We start from the raw sequence: 17,692 nt of genomic DNA on the forward strand, positions 1-17,692 counted from the left end.
CTCCCATAGGCTAACACTGGTTCACCCTATTACATTTAATAAAGGTTAAATTCAGTTTGGGAGCAGGTAAAGAAATATTTCAAAGGCTCATTTTAATAGTAATTTAAAATCCAACTTGATAGTAAAGTCTGGTTCTATATTACTGTTTTGGAAATTACACTTTTAGAAAATTGTCATTTTTCTACATAAACCGGAAAGGCTTTGCTGCTAGTGTCAAGGGTCACCTGACCCAAAATGGCTCCCTTGGGGTGTATATGTATTACTCCCAGATAATGGACAAAGAGTCCTGAGTTTCGGTGGTGTTTTCCCTCCCTTTGGTAGGATAGCCTGGGCCTTGATGTGATTAACATTAAAAGGAGGCCTCTCCTGTCACAGGCAGATGTAGGTAACACCCAGGCCTGTCCCCTTTTGTTACCAGCTAGCCAGTCAGGCCCCAATAACAGTCTGCTTTTTGACATTACAGTGACAGGTCTGCTGGAGGTTTACATACAACACTTAACACACACTTCAACAGGGTGAGAACAGGATACCAAAACATCTCTTGTATATTCACTGACTGGCTGCTAAAAGGACAGTTTTATCTACCAGACTTTCATCTCTGAGTTTCCTGGGGATAGAAGGACTGCCTCAAATTGGATTTTGGTTTTAGATGTGGGAGGACACTAAGTTTACCTTAGTACACACCCTACACTCACCCCCCAGTCTGAGCCCAAGTTTAGTGTGGCCGAAGACTTCAGCTATCTTGAAAATGCCCAATGTGGGTAAGGTTAGCCACGGCAACCTTTACCCTTGAGGTAGGGTGTCCCCAGGGGTTATTCCTACCCACAAGTATTTGCCAGGCATAAACCTGGCACCCACTTGAGAATACACTTTGGACCTGAGAAGAATAGAAGAACAACTCCTGTGTTGAGGGTGGCAGCAATCCTGCTCCTCTAGCTGCCTTATAGAGGTCCACTCATTTGGGTGACAGGTCTTCTACAAAGGTGGAGTTGAACTCGACCAGTAGCTTGTTCGTGCCATGTTTTTTGTTCCGGGCCATGGACTTTATGGCTGCTTGGATCTCCAAGAGCGTGATGTCTCCCCCAGTACTTTAACCTCCTCATTGTAACAGTAGGGAAAGTCACAGGCGCTAAAAAGACCTCAGTGTTGTCATGTTCTTCTCTATGCTCTTTGGAAGTCCTATGATGCAAATGTTATTCCTTCATGATCTATTTTTGCTATCTTCTACTCAGGCCTCCAGAGTCCGGACCTGAGTGTGAGCCTTTCACGCATCGTTGCCATATGCGAGAGGATATTCGCTATTATTCTCTCTGCTGTCGTTACTCTTTCAACAAGGAGTCAGTGGTAATTTTTCAGGATGCTCAGGTCTGCCCCTAGGTTATCAATCTTTGTTTCCAATTCTTCCCTGGAAGCATTAATGGCCTGTAGAATGTCTTGGAGAGTGGGCCCCTCCAGCGGTCCCATCTGGGCTGGCAACAGTGTGTCCACTAGCACTCCCCGGCCACTATGGTTGGGGCCTGACCTCCAGCGTCCAGGTCCCTTTTGCTGACAATTTTGTCCATGACTGCAAGATAGTGGCTGGTGACGCAAGGCCCTTTGAGGGTATCTCTGTCTCTGCCAGACAGTACCAGTAGTGTCTCTGTTCTAGGAAGCCACTATGCTCAACTGCTAGTGATCAGAGGCCTAAAGGCCAGGGCAGGGCTCACCAATTTTTTTCCATCTTCCTGATGTATAGCAGTAGTCCACCAGAGCACTCTCCCCTTCCGCCCAAGCCGGTCAGCAGGGCTAAATCCGGATTATTGGAAAAATCGGCCAATGTTGCTGCCAGTTTCTGCTGAAGCTCCGGGGGTCTTGAAAGTCCAAGAAGTTTCTAAGTCCCAACTTTTCAGAGTTCCGGGAGCAACTTTTCGTGGTCACTCATAACGTTTATGGCCCTCAAGGGACAGCATTTAGGCACCAAATCTCTCTCCAGTAGAGGCCACCAACAGCGTCCTGTCCAGTTCCAGTTGCTAATGGTCAGCTGGACTCTTTGGGAAAAAAGTCTCTTGCAGCTTGTTGTGTCCCTGTCCATCCAAAATGTCAGCCAATTGAACCTTTGAGGCCACTTCTTAGTCCTAGGTAGAAGTGAGAGAAGGTCCTGCCCTTCAAGTCTCCACATAGGTCTCAAACAGTCAGTCCACGCCTCTTCTGATCGTCCAGAGAGTGTTCCCATGAGCTGTGGGTGAGATACCAGCTTTGTAGCTTTTACTAGCCAGTGGCTAGTGGTGGCTCCTGGGCACCCTCTAACCAATGAGAAAAGCATTCCCAGTAGCAACCCTTTTCACTTTTGCAGCTCATCTTGTTTGCCTTCCTGCAAAATATCCCACAGTGTACAATTCAGATGTGAATCCAAATGACAGACTCTTTTTCCCTTGGAGGGAGCTTATGGACAGCTAGGGATATGTTTAGGGAAATAAGCATCTCCTCCTCCTAAATTACATCAGACTGGTTCTGGAACTTCCTCTCCAAATGGGCTTGGGCTGGTGCCAAACAAGCTGCAGAGGGCTATGGAACAAAAGGCTCCTCTTTCCCAGGTCTCCCTTTACACTTAACTATGAATGGGCAGGTCTCATACTGGTCCCTTTCAGGTTATTGAAGTTTGTTCTCCCACCCCAGCTGTCCTTCCTGAGCTGATATCTGTCACATACCAAACACCCAGGTCTTCCTATGAAAAGATGTAAAGTTGTTGTTCCTGCTTTGGGAGCAGTTTTCACACCTCGTTGTAGGGAAGCACTGGCAAGGCCATCCACCATCAGGCTAATGTCAATTAGCCTAGGGGATAATCAGACAAATAGATTCTGGGGCATATGTATCAAGCCCTTTTCCCGTTCCGACCCGTTTGCGAACGGGAAAAGGCCTTTTGGGATGGGGCATCGCAAATAAGAGAATCGCAAAATTTGCGATTCTCTATTTTGCGATTGCATTTAAGGAATCGCAAATTGCGATTCCTTAAATGCAATGTATGAAGCACAGAAAAAGTGCAATTTGACCGTAAGGAATCGCAAATTACCACCAACTTCAAGTTGGTGGTAATTTGCGACTTCTTGATCAATGCACTTTTTTGCATTTTTCAAAGTGCCATGTGACGCACATACATGCCCTTAGGGCATATATGTGCGCCACATGTGCACACATACATATTTCAGGGGTGCAACAGGGTGTCCTTTTGACACCCTGGCACCGTTGAAATTGCATTCTCATTTTGTGATTCTCAAATTGCGAATCGCAAGTTGAGATTGTCTTCCCATTCATTCTTATGGGCCTCCTAGCCCATAGGAATGAATTGGAAGGTATTCCTTAATTGCGATTAGCAATTTGCTAATCGCAATTAAGGAATGCCAAGGAATCGCGAAACATTTGCGGATGGTTTGTTACATCACGTTTTGCGATTCTCAAATAGCAATTCCCTAAAAATTGCAATTTGAGAATCGCAATTATGGGATTTGATACATATGCCCCCTTAACTTTTTTCAAAGTCACTTTTCGCAATATTTATTAACCATATGATTTTACCATTGAATTGAATTTTTAGCAAACATTTAAAATAGCGTTTAAATTATTCTAGTAGCTTGTCCAAAACTGGATATAGCAGGGTTATTCCACAAAATGGAGAGGCAACACCAATGCACCTTGTTGCATATTCACAATTCAGTTTTTAAGTTCAAAGAAGTACTCCAAAGATTTTCAGCTTGCAGTAGCTATTACCTTCTTCATGTTCTTGAATGAGATGGTAAAAATAGAGCGAACGGCCAACGCATTTATCTCTCCAACAACAAGAGCTTCATCAGGGCTGTTAATTACAAAAAAATATTTTGTATCATTAAAAAGCACACTTTATTTACAGCACAATATTAAAAACAAATTAATTATAGTACAACTTCAATCCACTTGTTAAAACACCATTGATACCAAGGGGTAGCAAACAATGACCAAATAGATCACAAGGGAAGAAAAACATATGTCTTATGCCACGTACATTTCATTTAGTTCATAATCCTTTCTCCTTAACAAGTTCAGCAACAAATACTAACACATTAATATATAATTAATTTATCATATTACATTTACCTTTAAATTACACAATTTTCTACAATCCACTTAGAAAATCATAATCACAGTTTGTGTGAACAGTTTGAGGATAGCTCCCTAAAAATACACTGATAGGGAATGTGAATTATACTCGCACCCCGTGTTTTGAGCCGGTTTACCAATTATTTGCCATGTATTTTGTTGCATGTGTTTAACATCTACACCAGTTGTTATTCTTTGTATCTCCCAGCTTTGGTATCATCAGTATTCTGGGCTCCTGCATATAATCCAATAGTAAACCCTTATCCTGCTCTGCTACTAACATCTGTAGAAGTTTATCAACAAGTATATCACCCTATTCATTGCACAGCCCAGGTAATCTGCCACCTTCTGATGTTTTCTCATTATTTACTTCCCCTTTCCTAAATAATAGTTCCTCTTTCAAAAATGGCGTTTATAAGTCTAAATGTTTGATGGAGTTAGAAGCATCAGAACGCCGAGTTCAATTGCTGACTCAGTTGTATTTAATTTGTCAATGATTTCCCGACCCCACCATTCTACTCAGTGCAAATCCTCTAACCAGTACTTTCATAGCGTTCCATTAATTACTTCTAGAATATCTGGTTCCTCCTTGGTTTGTTTAAAAATATTTCTGCAATTCCAGTCTGTTGTCGTGTCTGCAAGAGTGGTCCGGTGATGTTTCTGCAAGCAATGTCATCCTTTGCTTTCTATTTGACGTTTACAAACGATGCAATGCAGAAGAGGTGATCAGAAATTAATCTAACAGAATAATCTATGAAATTGAATTTTTCCATATACTCAGTTGATATATGCAACTTGTATACTCTGTCATAAATCTGATGAATCCCCTGTTCTCACCCACATTGATTCTGGTTTGCTGGGTGGTGGTGAAGGTTGGTAAAGACACAAAGCTTTTTCAAGCACATTCAGTTTGAGAGACCATGGCATTCAAGTCTTTTTTGCTCGGGTGTAGATTGTGACATTCTTAGGATAGAAGAACTGCCCTCCAACACTATGTATAGACAGATTTATTTAAGCCAGTGTTGGATATGGCTTTAGGATAGACAGCAAACTTTAAAGTAACATATTTCTCATCTCTGTTCCTAACATTAAATACAAATTTACCAGCTACCATTAAATAAACTATAAGATTATCTCTTCTGAGGTTTGAAGTAACACTTCTTGCAATCTCATCCGAGTCCTGATATGAGGCTAATGATGTGTTATGATGTATTATACAGCTGTGTATTTGTTAGACTTGGCATCTTTTGATGTGTTTCCCCTGAGTTTTTGCTTTCTGACCTCCCGGTTTTGACTCTATTTTTGCTGGCGTAGTGTGTCTGCGCACTTTTTTCACTGCTGATCAGTGGTAAAGTACAAGTGCTCCTGTGGTAAATTGTGTTATGGATTGGTGTTTCCATGATTGGATATTTGTTTTACTTGTTAGTCCCTAGTAAAGTGCACTGAGTATGCCAGGGCCTTTGAATCAAATGCTACTAGTGGGCCTGCAGCACTGATTGTGCCACCCACATGAGTAGCCCTGAAAAGGTAATTCAGACCCTCCATTGCGGAGTCTGCACGCAGTTTGTAACTTCCATGTCGACTTGGCCAGTCCCTCAGCTTCCCTTTTCTTACATGTCAGCCACCCCTAAGGTAGGCCCAAGGTACCCCTGTGGGCTTGGTGCAGTGTATGTGAAAGGTAGGACATGCCCTGGTGTGTGTGGCATGTCCTGATAGCGAATTACGGCCAATTTCATTTTTCGCCATTGCAGTTACCTATTCCCCATAGGACAGAATGGGGAGTTTGTTTATAACATCTTATGAACATAACTGGCCCGGGGAATTAGGTCGGAAAATAAAGTTTAGCATGCCTGAAATCAGAATCTAAAGATGCATCTTTTCGTGAAGGTGATTTTTACATTCTGTGTTTGAGAATACCACTTTTAGAAAGTAGGTATTTTCTTGCTCAGTAATCCGTGTGCCTCTGCTGGAATGTGGATTGCCTGTCTGGGTTTTGGATGACAGAAGGCTGGGGAGAAGGAGTGGCTCCAGATAGTCTAGGTGGGTCAGGAAAGGGCTGAATAGGCTTGGGCTGCAATTGGGGAAGAGGGAGGAGATTTACTTGCACCTCAAAGGGCCTGGTCTGCCTCTGACCATGCCGTCTCCACTTCCTGCCAGGAGGTCACACCAGAGAAGGCAGAACTGGTTCTGGCTGGGCCCAGACACTCTCTGCCTAAGAGATCAAAGGATTTTGGGATATAAATATTGGGGCACAGACTCCTGCACTCCAGAACTCTTTCGGATCAAGAAGACTGCCAAGAAGAAGAGCTGGAGAAGCTGTGAATAGGAACTACCACTTTGCAGTGTGCTTTGCTGTGTTAGCCTGCAGTGGCTGCTTCTGTCTTGGGCAGTAAAAGGACTGTACTGAACTTTCTGCAATCTACTTTGTGAGTTTCTCTAAGAGCTTGCCCCCTGTTCAAGAAGTCTCAGGAACAGCAAAGACTTCAAGCTCTTCTGCCCTTAGCACTGGGGACTGTGTGTTTTGTGCTGCAACAGAGGAAAAAGCAACCTGACGCCATCTACGACGCTGCTGCCGACTCCGTGTCCTGAAGGCACCGAAGAGGGCAATGCCGTAATGCCGCACCGCTACCCTGGTCTCATGACGAAGCCTGCTGATGCCACCACCGAGCTTCACGACGACGCCTTGGTATCCCCGACGACGCCGCTCCATGACGAAATCTACGCTGCTTGCATGTGTGGTTTGAGGGCACCGCTTGTAAAGTTACATGATGCACCGCCCTCATCCCGCACCACAGCCTTGGCCTACCGACGCCGGCGCCATTGACTCCAGATCGTCAGCCGACGACAGCGCTTCAGCAAGGACGACGCCGCTGCTTGCACCGCGACCGGCGAGCACTGCGACAAGCACCGCATTCACTTCGCACTGACGACACCATCTGATGCCGCCACCGAGCCGCTGCTCACATATCGACCTGAGGGTACCGCATGCCTCAGCGCTGCACTTTGCACCGCAGCATCTGACTCCAAGCGCTCCTGACTTCAACAGAGTGGAGATCGATCTGCAACGCGTGTGACTTTGAGGGCCCCGACTAATCCTGCACCGACCTCCGGAACCAACAGACGGAGCTATCGACATCAAGGAACTATTTTTCAAAGAGATTTTGATAACCAAAGATTTTTAAGTACTGAATTGTGAATTTTTAGCGTTTTTGGTCTTGTCTTAAGTATATAAAAATATTGGATATTTTTCTAAACTGGTTGGTGTGCTTTTGTGGTGCTTACACTGTATTACTGTTGGTTATATGCAAATGCTTTACACACTGCCTCTAAGATAAGCCTGACTGCTCGTGCCAAGCTACCAAGGGGGTGAGTAGGGGTTATTTTAGGAGTGTAACTCCCTTATCCTGACTTGAGTGGTGGTTTCTGCCCTACTTTGTCACATACCATAGCCAACTAAAAATCCCATTTCTAACAGTATTGAACACCTTTTGTTGAATGTGGCCCTCTCTTCAGAGTCACCCCCCAAAATTTTACCTTCACCCCACCGATTTTTCTGAATTTCTTTTTGTTGGACTTACAACTCTGTTTAATTTACCACTAGAACCAGTTCTAAAGTGCTTTTGTTTACTCCCTAAAAACACAGTAAGATTAGCTTACAACTGATTGGCATATTTAATTTACTTACAAGTCCCTAATTAAGTGGTATACCATTTACTCAGTGCTGGTAAATTAAATGCTACCAATGGGCCTTCGACTCTTATTGTTCCACCCACTTAAGTAGCCCCTTAAAACGTGTCCCGGACCTGCCTTTGCAGTCTGCTGGCAGTGTTAAACTGCAAACTTGACTTGGAAAAATAAACCACTTGCCAGGGCAAAAAACTTTCTTTTTAATGCATGTATGTCACCCCTAACATAGGATCTAGACAGTCCATAGGGCCTGGTGAATTGAAATAAAAAAGTTGGACATGTACTAGTGAAACGCTGACAAATTCATGTTTCACTACTGCAAGGCCTGCCTCTTCCATTGGATAACATTGAGTTACCTTATTACATTTACAAGTGTTAACGTTTGAATAGATGGAGAGGGGTGTTGTTGAGGAAATGTTTTTGATTAAATGCAGGACATTACACAGATTGAGAGAACCTGGTATGACATTTATGTACCAATGTGTTATTTGTCCTTACAAACCTTAATAATAGCTACCTTAAAAAAACATTTTTTATAAAAGCAGGTGGGAAAGTTATGTTTGGTGTCTCAGGAATTAATGATGAGGTTACAATTCTGGAAATTCCACTTTCAGAAACTTGACATTTTCTTGTACTGGCCATTTTGTACCTGCAGCCAGTTCCTGGGTCACATGACGAGGTGTAGTTGACAGTAAGCCTTTGTGTATTCTTTCCAGGCAGCCACACAAAAGAGAAACTAGGTTTGCCTGGATGGGCCATCTCAGACAGGATGGGGGGCCGAGCTGTGCACAGACCAATTTCAAAAGACTGTGCCCTGCTCTCAAACAAAGAACTTCACACTAACGTGCAGACAGACTGAGACCAAGGCAGTGAGGCAGGAAGTTCCAGACATATCTGTGGGAAGAAGCCTCTAGAAGTTTCTCCCACATCAAAGGAAGTATCATGTATACCCACTCGTCAGATCACTTCTGGACCTGTGGAAGACTCAGAAGAAGGACTGCTCTGCTGCAAGAGGGACTGCCCAGCTGCACTGCTACCCTGCTGCCTTTCCTGCAGAAGGGACTGCTCTGATGCTCTGCTATCTGAAGAAGAAAGACTGGACCTTCACCTTAAACACAGGACCACCAGCGAGACTACAAGGCCTACTGTTCTGAGCTACAGGGACACACCGAGCTCCAACACTCTTGAACCATGCATCTGGCCTCCGACTGCTATGAGTCATAACCCCCCAAGTGGTACCTCCCCAGTCCGTGACACTTGTAAATGGGAATAAAGGTGCTCTGTCAGTCCAGCTGTGGTCCCCATCAGAACAGACTCAGAGTGATACAACTTTACACAGCCCTCACAGTTCCTCATCTGAACTGACATAGAGCGACGCAACTCGATGCGCACACCGCATCGCAGCCCTCGAAAGCTCTTCATAGTGGCGCAACTCGATGCCGACCTTGCATTGCAGCCCTCATCAAGACTGACAAGGAACCACATCTCTCCTCGGAACTGTCACTGCGCGGCACCCCGCCCCGCATCAAGGACATATGGTACAATTCTCAGCGGGCCTAACCTGGTCCCTTTATCCGGCCTGCTCTTAGTTTCGGTCGGCCTGAACCTGTGACTTTGTCCTGGTTCAGGGCAACTAAATACCACAGGTTTGCGCTTTGTGCTTTATAATTGCATATCTCTGGTTCTACTAATTGGATTTTTGTGTTTTGGTGTCAAATAATTTATTACAATGTTCTCAATTATTTTAAATTGGTGTGGGAATTTGCTTGTGTTCTGTTTTCACGTTATGACTGTTATAAGTGCCGCATAAATACTTCACACATTGCCTCTAAATTAAGCCTGAAAGATTTTGTGCCAAGCAACTAGAGGGTTAAGCGCCGGTTAATTTAGTGACTTTTTGTGGTTCACCCAGACAAGGATCTTGGCTGTTGCCTGAGTAAACGTTTACCCGCCTTAGGCAACAACACAATTTCTAACACTTTATTTTCCACATTATTGTGGGACAATTTTACATAATTATGGTCAAATTAATGAGTTACTAAAATTCTGTATCTTCTTTACATAGGAGCAGAACAGAAAGAGGAGTCGTACGGTGAGATAGATGAAGTTGGTGGAAGTGATACGCAACGAAGGACACTGATATGGATGCCTTCAAGGTTGTTTGTGGAACTGTTCTAATATAATTGGCTGCTGACGGTCATGTGTTTATCCTGGAATGCAGTTTTAACTTACTATTTTTTAGAAGTCTAGTTCTTTTTCAATGTGGTTTTTAATGATGTCAAAGTAAAGAAGGATAAATCAGATCTTTCCCTTTTTGTCTTCAATAGAAACTTTTCTTTATGATAGCTAGAATTTAATTATTAGCTAGCACAATATGTAGCTATGTTGGCTGTCAATTTTGAAATCTGGCTATGCTCAGTGGACCTCTCTGTTACATGTTTACACATTCTACGTTAGGAGAATCATAGCCAATTTCTCACTTTTGGAGGAGGAAACCTCTACATCAATTTAGATCAGTACCACTGTGTTTTATTGCAGCAGGAACAGTTAAAAGCAAGCTCCTTGCACTGGTTGCAGCCCTTTCAGGAACAGTTAAAAGCAAGCTCTTTGCTCTGGTTGCAGCCCTTTCTTACCCTCCGGCATCATGTGTTTACTCTTACCTCCATGTCTGGTTACTCAGATCAAACTCCTCATAGGAGGTAACCAAGAAAATGAGCATTTTTTAAATTTACTTCTTTGTTTCCCCTTAGACGTTTTGTACCATTCATCAGCTGCGTCTCAGTACTTAAGGAGGTAGAAACAGATGGAACATAAAACAAGGATTGGCAAAGCCAATAGATTTCACCTACGTGAAAGCTATTGGCTTTGCCAATGTCTTTTAGCCATGCTGTACAGCAGCTTCGAGTGGAGTAGAGTAGAGTGGCTTTGGAGTAGTGTAGAGTGGAGTAGCATAGATTGGTGTAGAGTGCAGTGGCGTTGTCACGTGGCTGATAGGGTCATTGTCGACATCACTAAGTTAGCATGAGCCCAGCACAGATGATGCTGCTTTTGCACGCGTACTACATGGCTTTATTTTTGTAAGACTCTGTTTATGCCTTTCACATGAGAACTGTTTGCTTTGTTCGTTCTCTGCCTGTTCCTGTACTTTAGTCTGAACACTGTCAGCAAGGTCGATAAACAATGCCCCTTGTTATTCTGTTCTGGTCAGTCCCTAGCACCTAGACAAAACATGCTAACACAGCTGCTTGTAGTGTGGGGTGACGAAGGAAAACAAATGTAGACTCCGTAGGTAAGTTCCAAGTAGAAGATTTATTCCTAAGTCATACAGCAAGGGAGCCCACAGCAGAGGTGCTAGCAGAGAGAGACACCAACAGCAACTGTCGTGGAGGGACAGAACGCACAGGAATATGGAATGCAATAGAGATTCTCTGGGGAATGCATGTGTTTGAAGGGACAGAAGAAATCATATATAAACAACAAGAAGAATATACTACATACCCCCCCCCCCATTAACACAAATTTAATAAAGTACATAATCTTGCAATTTGACAGGTAATTTACAATTTCGTTGGGTTCGTGCAATACCCTCATTAGAAGGAATCTGAGAATCCAAAACATCTCTTGGTGAACCCGGGGTTGAAATAGGAATGGGTGTGTCAAAATTGTTAGATTCAAAATTCACAAAGTCAAAACCAGGACCAAACGTTAAATCAGAATCATTACCACCCTCTCTGTTAGCATATAGTTTGTTAAAAATTTGAACTTGAGCTTTGGTAACTTTGACCACACTGTTCTTACTCCATCAACCTCTGTTTTCTAATAGAACAGATGGTTTAGTGACTTTAATAACACGAACAGGCAACATAAACCTAGATTGACCTTTACACACTTTATAAGGTTTCTTGATGAGCACCCAATCGTTGATTTTAAGATCAATATGGTGAAATTTAGATCCCCCATCATAAAGTTTCTTTTGTAGTAACTGTTTATTATCAACAGTATGTTTGGTGGTTTGAAAGTCTGTTGTCATATTTCTTTTTTTTTCCAAATCAGACCCTGCGGCTAAATTGCTGAACCATTTAGGCATAAGTTTACACTTAGCTTCTCTGCCTCTGAGGGCCTTAAATGGTGTAGCATTAGTGGTGGAATGGGGTGTAATTAAATATGCCCAAATTTTACTTTGTAAGAATTCAGCTACATCAACATTAGATGCGAGAGCAATTTGAACACCTTCTTTTATGAACCGGTTTGCTCTTTCAACCAGTCCATTTGAAGAAGGACTGTACAAAGCAACTTGGTAGTGTTGTACTTCATGACTTTGTAAAAAATGGGTAACTTGACTAGATAGAAAAGATTGGCCATTGTCAGTGACAACACAATTAGGAGCACCTTCAATTCTGAAAATATTTTGTAGAAAAGATATGACTGTAGCAGAATTTGCTGCTTGTACAAAGGAATAGTAAATCCATTTAGAATGGTAGTCAATGGCAACAATACAGTATCTTTTGTCTGCTGGTAGTAAAATAAATGGACCTGAAAAGTCCAAAGCGATTTTATCCCAAGGTAGGTCGGGAAATGGCACAGAAAAAAAAAGTTTTTTTGTTTGTTTTCCAGTGTTTATCAGAAACAACACAGATGGGACAATTCTCTATAAAAAAGACTAACGTGTTTGTCTAAACTTGGCCACCAATAAATGCTTTTCATTTTCTTACAAGTTGCAGAAATACCTAAGTGGCCCTCATGAGCAATGTTAATGATTTTATTTCTTAACGTTGTTGGAGGAACAAACAACCCATCCCTGACACAAACCGCATTTTCAAATGATAGTTCTTCGCTAATTTGTGCAAAAGATTTCAACTCACTACTAAGACTTTTGGTATTTGGCCATTTGGTTTTGATGTAGATTTCTACATTTCTAAGAGTGTCATCTAGTGCCATGGCAGATGCCCATTCATCTTGAGTGATGCTGTTAGGGCACATAGCTACAGCATCAATTAAACCAACAACACAATCCTTGTGAAAACTTTCTTCGCCTTCACTACAATCCGGAAGTGGAATGCGAGAAAGACAGTCAACACGTACATTTTTCCCTCCTTGAATGTATTTAATTATAAGATTGTACTCTTGTAATTTTGAGAGCAGTCTTACTAGTCTAGCGGACGATTTGCCTAACCCGTTACCTGAAAGCAGAGAGACCAATGGTTTGTGGTCAGTGAAGATTTCACAGGGAACTCCCCAAATATAAGTTTTGAACTTCTGAACAGCCCAAACAATGGCAAGAGCCTCACGTTCAATAGTACTATAATTGCATTCAGTGGGTTTTAAGGCACGGGAAGCAAAGGCAATGGTACTTTCTTTGCCATCCACCCACTGACCAAATACTGCACCTAGCCCTTTTTGGCTAGCATTCACTGACATGAAAGGACTGGCTGTTGGAACAAAAGGGTGTAATGCCGGTGCGTTTATGACTAGAAGTTTTACTTTGTCGAAAATCTCTTGAAGTGTGTCAGACCAAATAAATTTGCAACCTTTTTTCAGTAGACATCTTAATGGTTGTATTAACTGAGCATATCCAGGAACAAACCTGGCGTAGTATTCACAAAGGCCAAGGAAAGAACGCAAAGCGTCCTTGTCATTCGGAGGGGGAGCATCGCGTATAGCTGCGGCGTTGCAAAATTTTGGTTTGATACCTTCACTGGACATTAAGTGTCCAGGTATTCAACTTCACAAACAAGGAATTTGCATTTGTTAGCTTTTATGGTCATGCCCTTATTTTCTAAGATAGAGAATACTTTGTTGAGGATAAGTAAGTGCTCCTCTTTAGTCTCTGTGTGGATTAGAATGTCATCTTGAAATGCCTGTACTTGAGCCAACCCACCGTAGAGATTGTCCATGAGCTTTTGGAAAACGCTTGCAGCTGAAGCGAGTCCAAAAGGTAGTCTCAAGTATTTAAAGGCACCAAAAGGCGTCACAAAAGCAGTGAGGAGTTGTGATTTATGTGAGAGTTGTATCTGGTGATAGGCTGAATGTAAATCAATGGTGGAAAAAAATTTAGATTTGCCAATATTGGCTAACATTTCATGTATATGAGGCAAGGGGTGACAATCAACCAGGATGTTTTGATTAAGAGATCTTAGATCAACACATAGCCTGAGATCGCCGGTCTTTTTTTTCCGCAAAACTACCGGAGAAATCCACTCAGAGGCATCCACAGGGGCAATGATACCTTCAGATTGTAGGTTGCTTAAAAGAGTCTTTAAATCATCTCTGACACTGATGGGAATGGGCCTAACTTTATGCACTATGGGAATAGCATTTTTCTTTAATATAATTGTATGTTCAAAACCTTTGACTGTGCCAACTGAATTCTTAAATACATCTGGAAAAGATAGAGCAAACTTATCCACAACGGAATCTTGATTACTAATAGAGAATATACTTGAGGGTAATTCACCAAGAACAATGGGAGGATCTTGTCCAGGGCGCAAAATGATACCTAAAAGGGCAAGTTCCTTCCATCCTACGATATTCCTACCTTTAATTGCAACATATATTTTTGTTTTGATTGATCTGCCCAGGCACGTAAGAATGTCGGAAAAATATCCTACTAAATCAATATCTTGCTCTCCAAAAGCTTTTGGATTAATGTCAGGAGCAATCAATGGTGCATTGTTGGGCCATAACTCATAAAATGTAGTATCAGCAAGGATGGTAACTGGGGCACCTGAATCTGCCATGGCAGGAATAACCTTGTTATCAATAGATATATTAGTGAATGGCCCTTCAATGGGCTTGTTAAGGCAATCAGGGACATCAATAGCAACTACAATGTTGGCAAATTGGGAAGCGCACTCTTGAACTTCAGGTGTCTCTACAGAAACATTTGCAATTCTGACTCTGTTGGAGTTACTATTGGGAGCAGAGTTCATTCTTTTGTTGCATACGCTTTGAAAATGTCCAAATTTCTGACACCTTACACATTTTTTTCCTAATGCAGGGCAAGCAGGATTGTTTCCTATATGGTTTCTTGATCCACATCGGAAGCAAATTAATTGAGTCCTCGTAGGTTGACTTCTAGTAAATTTCCTATCTGGATTTTGTTTTGAATTAATAGTGCAAACAGTATTTCCTTCAGAAACAAAATTCATAGTTTGAGGAGTATCGAGGGTAACAGTCTGTGTGTTATTTTGAGTAGAAGCGGTAAGAGGTTGATTACAGGATAAGACTTTGGATGTGACAATCGACCTCTCTATACTTTTAGCGATATCGATTGTTTCAGCCAAAGTTGGGTTGCAGGAGGCAAGGAGGCGTTCTTGTATTTTTTTAGAGTGACAATAGAACACAAACTGATCCCTTATATAAGTGTCAACATTAGAACCAGAATCACATTTTTCTGCTAGAACTCTTAAGCTCGCTATATAATCCTCTACAGATTCTTCTGATGACTGTTTGCACATTGCAAAATTAAATCTCTCTAAGAGAACACTTGTTGAGTCAGAGTATTGTTTCCCCATGCGTAACTTTGCTTCAATGAAACTGTTCCATGTGGCATCTACAGACACTGGTGCAGGAAAGTGCGGAAGATTGTCAAAAACCCTGCGACCAGCAGTTCCTAAATGATTAATTAACAGGGCTAATTTCCTTGTGGGTGAATAGCCGTCTGCATCGATGGCCGTCAGGTAATTCTCAAAGTCTTTCAGCCATTCTGCCCACTTTAGGTCTGGTTTACCTGGTTTTTGTAAGAAAGGGGCAGGCTGGATTACACCTTGGGCAGAAGCCATAGTAGCGAGAAGTAACAATGAAAAATAATGAGACCTATGCGCAAAGGTTGTTACTAGTATTGAAGCTATCTAAAGTCACTCACTCGTTTCCAAATGGGAAGGATGCAGGAAAAATGCAGCGTTTGAACAGTACAAATTTGTCTTGAAGGTGGCCACACGCGTTGTAGATGTGTGAGTAACCGTTGTTATTGGTGTGCGAATCACTGCTGCGTCGCACGGCTGGAGAACTGTTGAGAAGTGTTATGAAACGTTGGGGTAAAGTTGTATTACGAATAAATGCCTTCACGACTTACCCAAAATGGCCACTGTACGTATGACGTCAGCGCGCTCCCACAATGCTATGCGCTGCGCGTGCGTGATGTCGATGCGCTCTGCCAGACTTCCTCTGTTCCTTCTGAAGTGGAACAGAGGGAAACTGGAACTTACGAGCGTTCGCAGCTGAAGATGGTGCGACGACAGCAAAACAAATGTTTAGGTTTGAAGAGGTCGCGTGAAGCAGGTAACGGTGAGTGCAGGCGAACAAAGTCAATTTCTTTTATAAATTGAAAAACAAAACAATGCGCACCTTCCGGATCAGTTGTAGGATCCTTTGAAAAATGTCGACAGCCGGTGGGCTCCAGTAAGATCCAGTAAAATAGTCCTTGACTTAGACGAAGCCAGGAAACAATTAAAGGAAATTGCAGAAACAGGATACCCCACTCCTGGTACCAAATTGTAGTGTGGTGTGACGAAGAAAAACAAATGTAGACTCCGTAGGTAAGTTCCAAGCAGAAGATTTATTCCTAAGTCATACAGCAAGGGAGCCCACGGCAGAGGTGCTAGCAGAGAGAGACACCAACAGCAACTGTCGTGGAGGGACAGAACGCACAGGAATATGGAATGCAATAGAGATTCTCTGGGGAATGCATGTGTTTAAAGGGACAGAAGAAATCATATATAAACAACAAGAAGGATATACTACACTGCTGCTGGAAACTCGTACTTTGATATTATGTGGCTGCATGTTTGGATAACACACACTTGGAGAGGGAGCTTTCAAGGTAGAAGAGCCATGCGGTTCCAATGATGTAGATATAAGGTATGGGGTCTGCTGACAAAGCCCAGAGATATTCTAATGTATAATAAAGCTTCTTCTTACCAAGGGGAGGGTAGTTAGGCTTTATAGTCCTTTATCCACAGTCTTTATATGATGACATCTCCCTTTATGATGTGTGGCCTTGCTGCGGTGCTGACTGTATTGGTGTTGTGCATTTTGCTGCAGGTTGTGGCTTGTATACTACATTTTAGAGCATGATAGTTGAAATAAACATTTTAAACTATATTCGTGTTTCGGTCAGTTCTTATTGTGGACAGGTACGAGAGTGTGAGCGAAAAGGTGTGTCTTGCTACCGCGATTCCTGAGAGATCCAGGAGTGTTATGCTCTGCGGTGTCTAATCATTTGCATTTTCATGAGTGTGTAGCAGAGCGAGAGAGACGCAATAGCTAGTGGGTCCTGGGTTTGTGAGCACTAAGGTGGTGGGAAGGCTTAGCCCCAATACACCGAGGTCCCATTTTCCTGCGCATAGTTATGTGTATGTACAGAATTCCTGCAACATGGTGCCACCAACATCTGGTCTGGTACTTATTCGCGAGACTCCTTAGTAGTGCTTGTGTGTGTTGACAATACCCTCTCACCAGTTTCCGGAGACGTCCGTGGTGTGAGGGCTTAGCCTCCTATATTTGATTTTTATAGGTTTTTCAAGCTTGAATTTTAGAAAGTTCTTCTCTGAATATTGGCCCGCGTTTGCATTACCGTTCATCTATTCCTTCTACTGCTCTTATGGCGGTCGCTATTACAACGCCGAACTGCACGGCGATCATGGCTTATTTGTCGCAGCATGGAGTCCCTAATGGGGGGGGGGCAGATTTTATTTTTATGGTTGAGGCTGATGCAGCTTACTGCTTTGAAGTTTTCTATTCTTGGGTTACCTTTCCGGCAGTGGATGGGAATGACAATTTCTTTCACGAATATACTACCGTGGTCCTGAGGGATTATCACCCTTATCGATCGCTTGAGGTTCCGTTGACAGCTTGGGAGCACACTATATAGTTTAATGGTGCCCTTCCTCACCCT

At 42.7% G+C, this 17,692-nt stretch overlaps 1 long non-coding RNA gene across 1 annotated transcript in view; it reads left to right on the forward strand.

Moving 5' to 3' along the window:
• Nucleotides 1-17,692, forward strand: part of LOC146867639 (uncharacterized) — a 58,876-nt gene that overhangs the window by 20,105 nt on the left and 21,079 nt on the right. The window contains exon 2 of the long non-coding RNA XR_014961798.1: nt 9,863-9,953. This is a non-coding gene — a long non-coding RNA (uncharacterized LOC146867639). The remainder of the gene's footprint in view (nt 1-9,862; nt 9,954-17,692) is intronic.

The sequence above is a fragment of the Triturus cristatus genome, chromosome 1_2 (genome assembly GCF_964204655.1).
Source record: "Triturus cristatus chromosome 1_2, aTriCri1.1, whole genome shotgun sequence".
Lineage (NCBI taxonomy): Eukaryota > Metazoa > Chordata > Amphibia > Caudata > Salamandridae > Triturus > Triturus cristatus.